Genomic DNA, 9,071 nt, shown 5'->3' on the forward strand with positions numbered 1-9,071 from the left:
TTCCCAAATATTGTCTATAAATGTCTGTTTACAATTAAAGAGGGATATGATATAGATATGAATAATATGTATTTGTATAGATCTTGGTTTATTGATACAAAGTTAAGATCAGTCTTGTTATATGTATATTTCTGCTCTTGATTAAGGTGTTGTGATTGTGTATTTCACTGAAAAAATGTAATGCATAATTGAGAAATATAAGTTAATAGATATTCATTTATAATAGTTAAGACTGCAGCCATGTTAGTTAGATTTTCTAAATGTATAGAGATATATTTTACTTAGCGATGTATTTTTCAAATTTTTCAGAGACCATCAGAATATGACATTTAAAATATTTAAGAACTTAAGACTTTTCATGACAATGAGACACATCTTCTTCTGGCAGCACCAAACTGCTTTAAGAGGATGATGGGCATTGAAGTGTTTGCTATCCATTTGGGCAAGAAACTGCTCTTATCTGGACTGCTTAACTGGACATGCAGGACCCACAGAGAAATGACTGCTGAACGTGTCTAAAGGTGAGATTATCCTTTAGGATTCCTGCTACACAAAAGAATCTTCTAGACATTCTTCAAAACACAGAAGAAAGTGACCAATGAATTGCCAATATAGGCGGAACTGTCTTTGAAATTTCCTGCTTCATGGAAAAGTCTGCTGGATCCTATGAGCCAGTAGGCTGAAGACGAATGCCCAACTGTACGTAAAAACTTTGTGTGACTGTCCAGGCAGTGAGATATCTCTGTCAATTCTAGAGTTTTGGAAATTTCCTACAAAGTGTTTCCTGTTTACTTCGGTAATATTATATCCTTCTGAAGTCTTTGATGGAGTTGCAGAATATATAGTTATAGTTTTCTTAGATTTGATAAAAGATAAGGTAGATATAAATATTGCAACTGTTTTGTTATATGTAATTTTACTATGTTAAAGTTAAAGGCTTCCTTTTTGTTTAAACAGAAAAGGGGACAAGGTGTGGGAGGTCCTTATGTCCATGTGTTGCTTTTATTGGTTAATGAATAAAGAAACTGTCATGGCCTGTTGTAAGGCAAAAGAAGAGAGCTAGGTGGGGAAAACTAAAATGAATGCTGAGAGAAAGAAGGCAGAGTCAGGGAGATGCCATGGAGACGCTGCTGGAGATACATGTGCTGAAACTTTGCTGGTAAGCCACTGCCACATGGCGATACACAGATTATTATAAATTGGTTAAATTAATATGTAAGAGTAAACCAATAAGAAGCTAGAACAATGGAACAAGCAGTGATTTAATTAATACAGTTTCTGTTTGATTATTTTGGGGCTAAGTGGCCAGGAATGAACAAGCAGACTCTTTCAACAAACCCTTATCTGAACTAAACAAAAGACAGGGAGAGAATATCTAAATAACAAAATCAGAAATTAAAATGGAACATAACAACAAACTGATGAAATAAAGATAGTCATTAGGTTATACTTCAAAAACCTGTACTACACAAAATTGGAAAATCTAAAAGAAATGGTCAACTTTCTTGATAGGTACCACATACCAAAATTAAACCAAAACCAGATAAACAATTTAAACAGACCTATAAACCCATAAGGAAATAGAAAAAGTCATTAAACGTTTCCTAACCAAAAAAGAAAACCCAAGTTCAGGTGGCTTAAGTGCAGAATTCTACCAGAATTTCAAGGAAAAGCTAATACCAATTCTTCTCAAATTGTTCCTCACAATAGAAACACAGGGAACATTGCCAAACTCTTTTTATGAGACCACAGTTACCCTCATACCCAAAGCACATAAAGATGCAAAAAGAAAGAGAATTACAGACCAGTTTCTCTCATGAACACTGATGCAAAATTACTCAATAAAATAATGGCAAATGAGATTCCATCTTACAACCTGTAAGAATGGTCAAGATCAAAACACTGATGATAACTTATGCTGGAGAGGATATGGGGTACAGGGAACACTCCTCCATTGCTGATGGAAATGCAAATTAGTACAGCATGTTGTATATCAGTATGTAATTTCTCAGAAAATTAGGAAACAACCTTTCTCAAGATCCAGAAATACCACTTTTGGGTATATACCTAAAGGATGCTCAACCATACCACAAGGGCACATGCTCAACTATATTCATAGCAGCATTATTTATCATAGTCACAACCTGGAAACAACCTAAATGTCTCTCAACCAAAGAATGTATAATGAAAATCTGCTACATTACACAATGGAGTACTACACAGCAGAAAAATAATAATGACATCTTGAAACTTGCAGGCAAATGGATGGATCTTGAAAACATCATATTGAGTGAGGTAACCCAGACCCAGAAAGACAAATATCATATGTACTCACTCATAAGTGTCTTTTAGACATAAAGCAAAGAAAAATCAGCCTACAATTCACAATCCCAGAGAGCCAAAACAGAAAAGAGGGCCCTAAGGGAGATATACATGGATCTAATGTACATGGGAAGTAGAAAAAGATAAGATATCCTGAGTAAATTGGGAGCATGGGAACCATGGGAGAGGATAGTGGGGGAGGGAATGGGATATACAAGTTGAGGAGGGATGGAGTGTGAGAACAATGAAAGAGATATCTTGATAGAGGGGGGCATTATGAGGCTATGAAGAAACTTAATACCCCAGGGAATCTCCCAAAAACTACAAGGATGACCCCAACTAATACACCTAGCAATAGTGGAAGGATCCCTGTACTGGCTGCCCCTATAATCAGATTGATAACTTTCATAGTTGTCATCCTAAAGCCTTATTTCAGTAATGGAAACAGGCGCAGAGATCTACAGTTAACTCTGGGTGGAGCTCCAGGAGCACAGCTTAAGAGAGAGAAGAGAGATTATCAGACCAAGGGGGGTCAAAATCATGACACAGAAACCCTGATCTGAGTTGTGGAAGACTCTGGGCCTACATGCTAGGAAGCCTGTATGGGACCTACCTAGGCCCTCTGTATCTCGGTGACTATTGTATAACATGCTATTTTGTGGAACCTCTAGAACTGGGGCCAAGATCTGTCCCTGATATTTGAGTTGGCTCTTTGGAACCTTTTCCCTATGGTAGGATGCCTTGCCCAGCCTTGATGCAAGGGTTAGGAGCTTGGTCCTGCCTCAACTTGATGTGCCATGCATTATTGACTCCCATAGGCGGCCTTACCCCTTCTGAATTGAGATGAAGGAGGAGTAGATTGGGGAGGGTAGAAGAGAGGTTGGGGAAAGGAAAGGAAGGAGAGGAAGGAGGGGAAACTGGGGTTGATATGTAAAATAAAATTAATAATTAGTTAATTAATTAATAATAAAAGAATGTGCACTCTCAATGCAATTGTTGGCCGAGAAAGGAGGTCTCAGAGTAGTGCAGAGTTCAAGGAAGAACCTGACAGTGTGATGTGAGTCAGAGGTGAGTTCACAGGGTCAGGTTCATTGTATTCCCTGCCATCATCCAGAAGATAGTGACTGCTTCAACCAGTGAAAAAGACAAGGATGAATTTTCCTCTCACGTTTGTCTTCTTTCTTTCTATAAATCATTAAAACCAAAAAGAGGTATTATTTTTCTTTAAAAGTGAGATCTTACTAGCTTTCTCTCCTAGTCATGGGTTGTTACTGGTTCTTCCAGTTAGAGAAAGGATTTGAAAGTGCTCTATTCTGTAGAAATAGTGTGGCCACAGAAGACAAAATATCATGCTTACCAGAACTAGAGCAGACTGATCACCATCTTCGCAAATATCCATGAGGGGCCTTGCAAAAGGCTGCCCAGTGCTTGGGGCTGGAGAATCCAGACGGACATAGTCAGGGCCCCGCTGAAAAATCCAGTTTATCAAAGAACATCCTCTTCTAACTGTTTTCTTTGAATCTGAGGAAGAAAGGAAGTCATTACTTGCAGTAGATTGATGATTTCCCAACATGGTACTATAATATTTGCTTAAATAAGCTGCATACATCAAATAATTTAAGAGTGAACAGATAGAGCACACTATAGAATATGTGTGAAATTTCACCAAATTTCTTATCTATCTGGTCATTTTTCTTTTCTGTATTTACCATTAAATGACCTCATCTCACTGTTCAAGGTACTACACGGGATCCTGACTCTAGGAACCAACACTAAGTCAGTTACTCAAGTCTTCAGATGTGTGTATTTCTCTTGGAATAGACTTAGAAGTCAGAAAACTAGTAAGGGATGATGAGGCAAATTTTCAAGGCAGTGAAATTAGACCACAATGATATATAGTAGGAAAGAGAAATCGTGGAAAAATGTTAAATGATGTGGGAGTGAGAAGGCAGCAATGAGGAGTGAATACTGGGAGGATAACTAACATTTGATTTTTTTGAAAAGCCATCTGGAAGCCAACTATTGTAGAAGCTGCCTAAATATATACACATACATATGTAAAAATAATATAAGTGGAGTTACCCAATAACTGGTGGTAATTCTCACTCTAGATCCAATTGTCTAACAAATATGCATTCTAGAAATGGAATACTCAGCCAGGCAGTAGTGGCACACTACTTTATTTCCTACACTTGGACAGTAAAGGCAGGCAGATCTCTGGAAGTTCAAGACCAGTCTGATCGACAGAATGAGGTCCAGTACAGATAGCCAAAGCTGTTACATAGAGAAACCCTGTCTCAAAACCCAAAGAACAAAATCTGGAGCATGTGAGTAGGAGGGTAAGGGATGGAGGAAGGGGAAGAGGAGGGGGGAAGGGATGCAGGGAAGAGGACAGGGGAATGAATGCAGGGAGGAGAACTAGAGGGAACAGAGCAGTCAAGATGGAAGAAGGACAGAGATGGAGAGCAAGGAAAGTGATATTTTGGTTGAGGCGGCCATTATGAGACTAGTAAGAACCTGGCTCTAGAGAAATTCCCAGGAAAACACAAGAATGACCCCTGCTAAGACCATAAGCAATAGAGGAGAGGGTGCCCGAACTGGCCTTGCCCTGGAGTCAGATTGGTGACTATCTTAAATGTCACCATAAAAGTTTTATATTGGAATGGACTTTCGTATCTTGTATACAAATTTCGTATATAGATACAAATTTGAGATTACTTTTAGTAAAACATACTGTACATATGTCTCTCATTTTGTTCAAGGAATTGTAGCTGTATAGCTCATTTAACAATGTAATACAAACAACTTATAGCACACAGCCTTCAGACCAACCTAAAATTTGCAGACAAGTGGATGAATCTAGAAAACATATTGAGTGAGGTAATCCAGTCCCAGAAAGACAATATCATATGTACTCACTCATATGTGGGTTTTAGACATAAAGCAAAGAAAACCAACCTACAGTACACAATTCCAGAGAACCTAGACAATAAATGAAGACCCTAAGAGATATATGAATCTAATCAACATTTGAAGTAGAAAAAGACAAAATCTCCTGAATAAATTGGGAGCATGGGAATCATGGGAGAGGGAAAAAGTTGGGGGGAGAGGAAAGCAGGAGAGCAAAGAAAAAAGCTCTACAAAATCAATAAAAAATAAAAAAAACAAAAAGAAAAAAGAAAAAACCTTTATCCAGCAACTGATGGACACAGAGGCAGACATCTGAAGCAGAGCCCTGGTCTAAGCTCCCCAAGTCCAGTTGAAGAATGGGAGGAATGAAAATATGAGCAAAGAGGTCAAGATCATAATGGAAATACCCACTGAAACAGTGTACCTGAGCTAATGGGAACTCACTAACTGCAGCTAGACAGGGAGGAAACCAGCATAAGACCAAACTAGATTCTCCAAATATGGGTGACAGTTGATGTATGGCTGGCGCAGACTGTGGGGTTTCTGGCGGTGGCACCAGGATTTATCCCTACTGCTTGTACCAGCCTTTTGGAATCCATTCTTTTTGGATAGATAATGTGTCCAGCCTAGATATAGTAGGGAAGGCCTTGGACATTCCACAGAGTAATGTGTGTTACCACGTCTGAGGAATGGATGGGGTCCATGAGGTGGAGGAAATGAGAGGAGGTGAGGGAGAGGGAACTGTGATTAGTTTATAAAATGAATAAATATAGTTTGCTTTCCTTTTTAAAAAAATAAAATAAAGACAAACATGGTTCAAGTTAAAAAGAAAAAGAAAATAAGAAAAGCAAAAAAGAAAAAAAAAAGAAATCAGATGCTCTTTGTGAGTTGTTGGCCAGTGGATCCCGTAGACTCCTAAAAGGCTACTGACACTGATAATAGTTGCCTTCCAGAACTTGACACTAGGCTCCTATTATTGGAGATAACATATGCTTGACTCACAGAAATGAAGAAGTCAACCTGGTAAAGATCTGGAACTTTCCTTCCATCTCTGCTATGTACACTACTGGAGAATAAGAGCCATCATCAACCTTACCTCACTGCAGCCCTGTGAGCCTGGATAATAAGTGTCCTGTCAAGATTTGCTCAGTGGTTCAACTGTGGCACAAATGTCATGGATTGTGAACCATGTTCTGAATGTAGTTAAGGACCAGTCTCCAAGACGGAACACACATCTGGCACCATTATCAGAGCCAATAACCTCTAGCTAGATGGGTTGAGGCCTTAAGCAAAAAATTATCACTATTTTTTACTAGTATGTGTGCATAGTACTGAGTCAGCTCCTACTGACTTATGATATAGATTAGTCCAATTCTCAGTCCTCATCAGAGTCGCTTCTTTGGCAGTAGATAGTGATTTCACACAGATCCACAGCTGGTCAATGTGAGGAGAATAAAAGGCTGTGTAGAGCATAGTCCTATATGGTGCCAATAAATCATAGTTGTTCCCCCTGTGACTCGGGGACACTTGCAGAGAAGAGAGAAGAAAGACTATTAGAGTTGAAGGAAATAGCTGACTCCAATGAAACAATGTTTCCTACTCTAAACAGCAGCTGCAAACATGAACTGTCAATAGCTGTGACTACATGGACAAAGCATGTGTGAGCCCAATATTCTAGAGACAATCCCAGCATGGGGAGTGGAGCTGGGCAGAAAGTCTCACCCACATGTGATGGTTTATGGACAATTCCTATCTGCCAATAGTGAAATTCAGTTTGCTTTGAGGATGCTGTCTCCAGTTGGTGGATCATATTACAGCCGATGGCCACACATCCAACAGTAGATGGACAAAATATAACTGAATGCTTAAAACTGTTTTAAGAAAAAATAAAGAGGACACAAAGCAGAAGTGCTTGGAAAAAGGCTTGCAAATGGGAGAAGTTGAGTCGGGGATTAATTATGATATACATACAATATACAAAATTGTCAAAAAAATTATGAAATCTTTCTTATCTTCTGCTTAATACATTTTATTATGAATGAGGCTACCTATCTATGAGTGACATTAAGCACAGCATAGCTCAAGAATGGTCAATAAAAGTTTCTAAAATGTTAGCCTTTACTTAGGTGATCTTTGGCATTGTAAACAAAACAGCCTCCTTAGCTATACTGTATTTGGATGAGCAGCCACTGGCAGGTATAAGGTCTTGGAGTCCATGCAGTTCCATTCCTGCAATTAATAACCCATCATCTTTAAAGGAGGGAATGGAAAAAGCACACACATCCATACATCCAGGAAGATACTTCTATAAGTTCGTAGATACAAATATTTGGAAACTAAACATGGAGGTAGACATTTCACATTCTCTATGTAACCTAGTTTCTCTATTCCCAAACTGATTTCATTATTTTGAATTCCATCCGAATATACTCTACTCCTACTCTCTAATGGAAATACTGTAAGGAAAAGCTCTGTCCTAGCTAAGTTTGTGCCAACTTGACATAAGCAAGACTCATTTGGGAAGAGGGACCTTCTATTGAGAAAATGCCACCAACAGACTGGCCTGTGGGAAAGACTGTGGTCTCTTTTTTCTGATCTGTCTTACTACTGATGTCCAGCACCTCAGCTCACTGTGGGTGGTGCCACTCCTGAATGGTGGTCCTGTGCGTTGTAGGAAGACAGGCTGAGCAAGTAAGGAAGAGCAGCACTGTGCCATGGCTCCTGCTGCCGGGGGTGTTTGTTTTTTTGTTTTTTGTTTGTTTGTTTGTTTTACCAGTTTGAGAGCTTACCTATGTTAGTCTGGAGGTTCAGGGACACAAAGATTCTCACCCTCCCACTTCCAGCCAGAAGCTGGCTAGAGCTTGCAACCTGCAAATGTTTCCTGCCAGAAGGGTGTGCTCACAAAAGTGGGTGCTTTCATAAAATCCCCTGCAAGACAATGGACACTTAGCTCCAGATGCCAAAGTGACCACTAGACCAGATCACAGGTATCAGACTCCAGACCCAGAAAATACCCCAATACCTTAACAAGCACATCACTGTCTCCCACCCTGTTCCTACTAAAAGCACATAACCAGTTCAACCAAGACTCCTCTGACTCAGGTCTCTAGGCTGGAGGACCTGCAAGTGTTTGCACTGTTCAAACATACCCTGTTGTTATACTTTTTCATTTCAGCTTGATCTGACTTTATGCATTGACTGAGAACTTTATTATGTGTGGGGGTGAGAGAGGCAGAAAATCTGTTACCTTGAATTCCTTCAGTGATGGCCTGTTGTGTGCAACTGTAAACTGAGACAAACCCTTTCCTATTAAAGTTGCTCTTGGTCATGTTGCTTTATCTCAGCAGTAACCCTAATCTATTTTCTGTCTCTTGATTTAGAAGTAAATGTTCAGCTACTCAACGAAGAGAAACAAAGACCATACAACCAGTGCTGTCTCAAAAACTCTTTCAGAACTACTCAGAATGATATAGTGGACATTAGAAGATGTGATCACTTCTAAGTCCGCTGTGACAAGGAGGATATATGTTTCCACCTTGAGGAACATTAATTTAATTTATAGTAGTTATTTATATATTAATTAATTAGATTTAATTAAATTAAGTCACATTAAACAATTTTAGTTAATGATATCCCATTGTTTGAACTATTAGATGACAATTTAAGAACAAAAATTAGCTTGATTTGCTATTATAATTCCTTTAGGACACACTGAAGGAAGAGATGGAATCCAAAAGACACAAGTCATCTCAGGTCTCTGGTGTTGAATGGACAGAGTGAAACCATCAGGTTCCCAGCTGAAGACCCCTCATCTTATGAGGAATCATTTGCATTTTCAG

Source organism: Myodes glareolus, chromosome 21, assembly GCF_982192425.1.
Source record: "Myodes glareolus chromosome 21, mMyoGla1.1, whole genome shotgun sequence".
In the NCBI taxonomy this organism is placed as follows: domain Eukaryota; kingdom Metazoa; phylum Chordata; class Mammalia; order Rodentia; family Cricetidae; genus Myodes; species Myodes glareolus.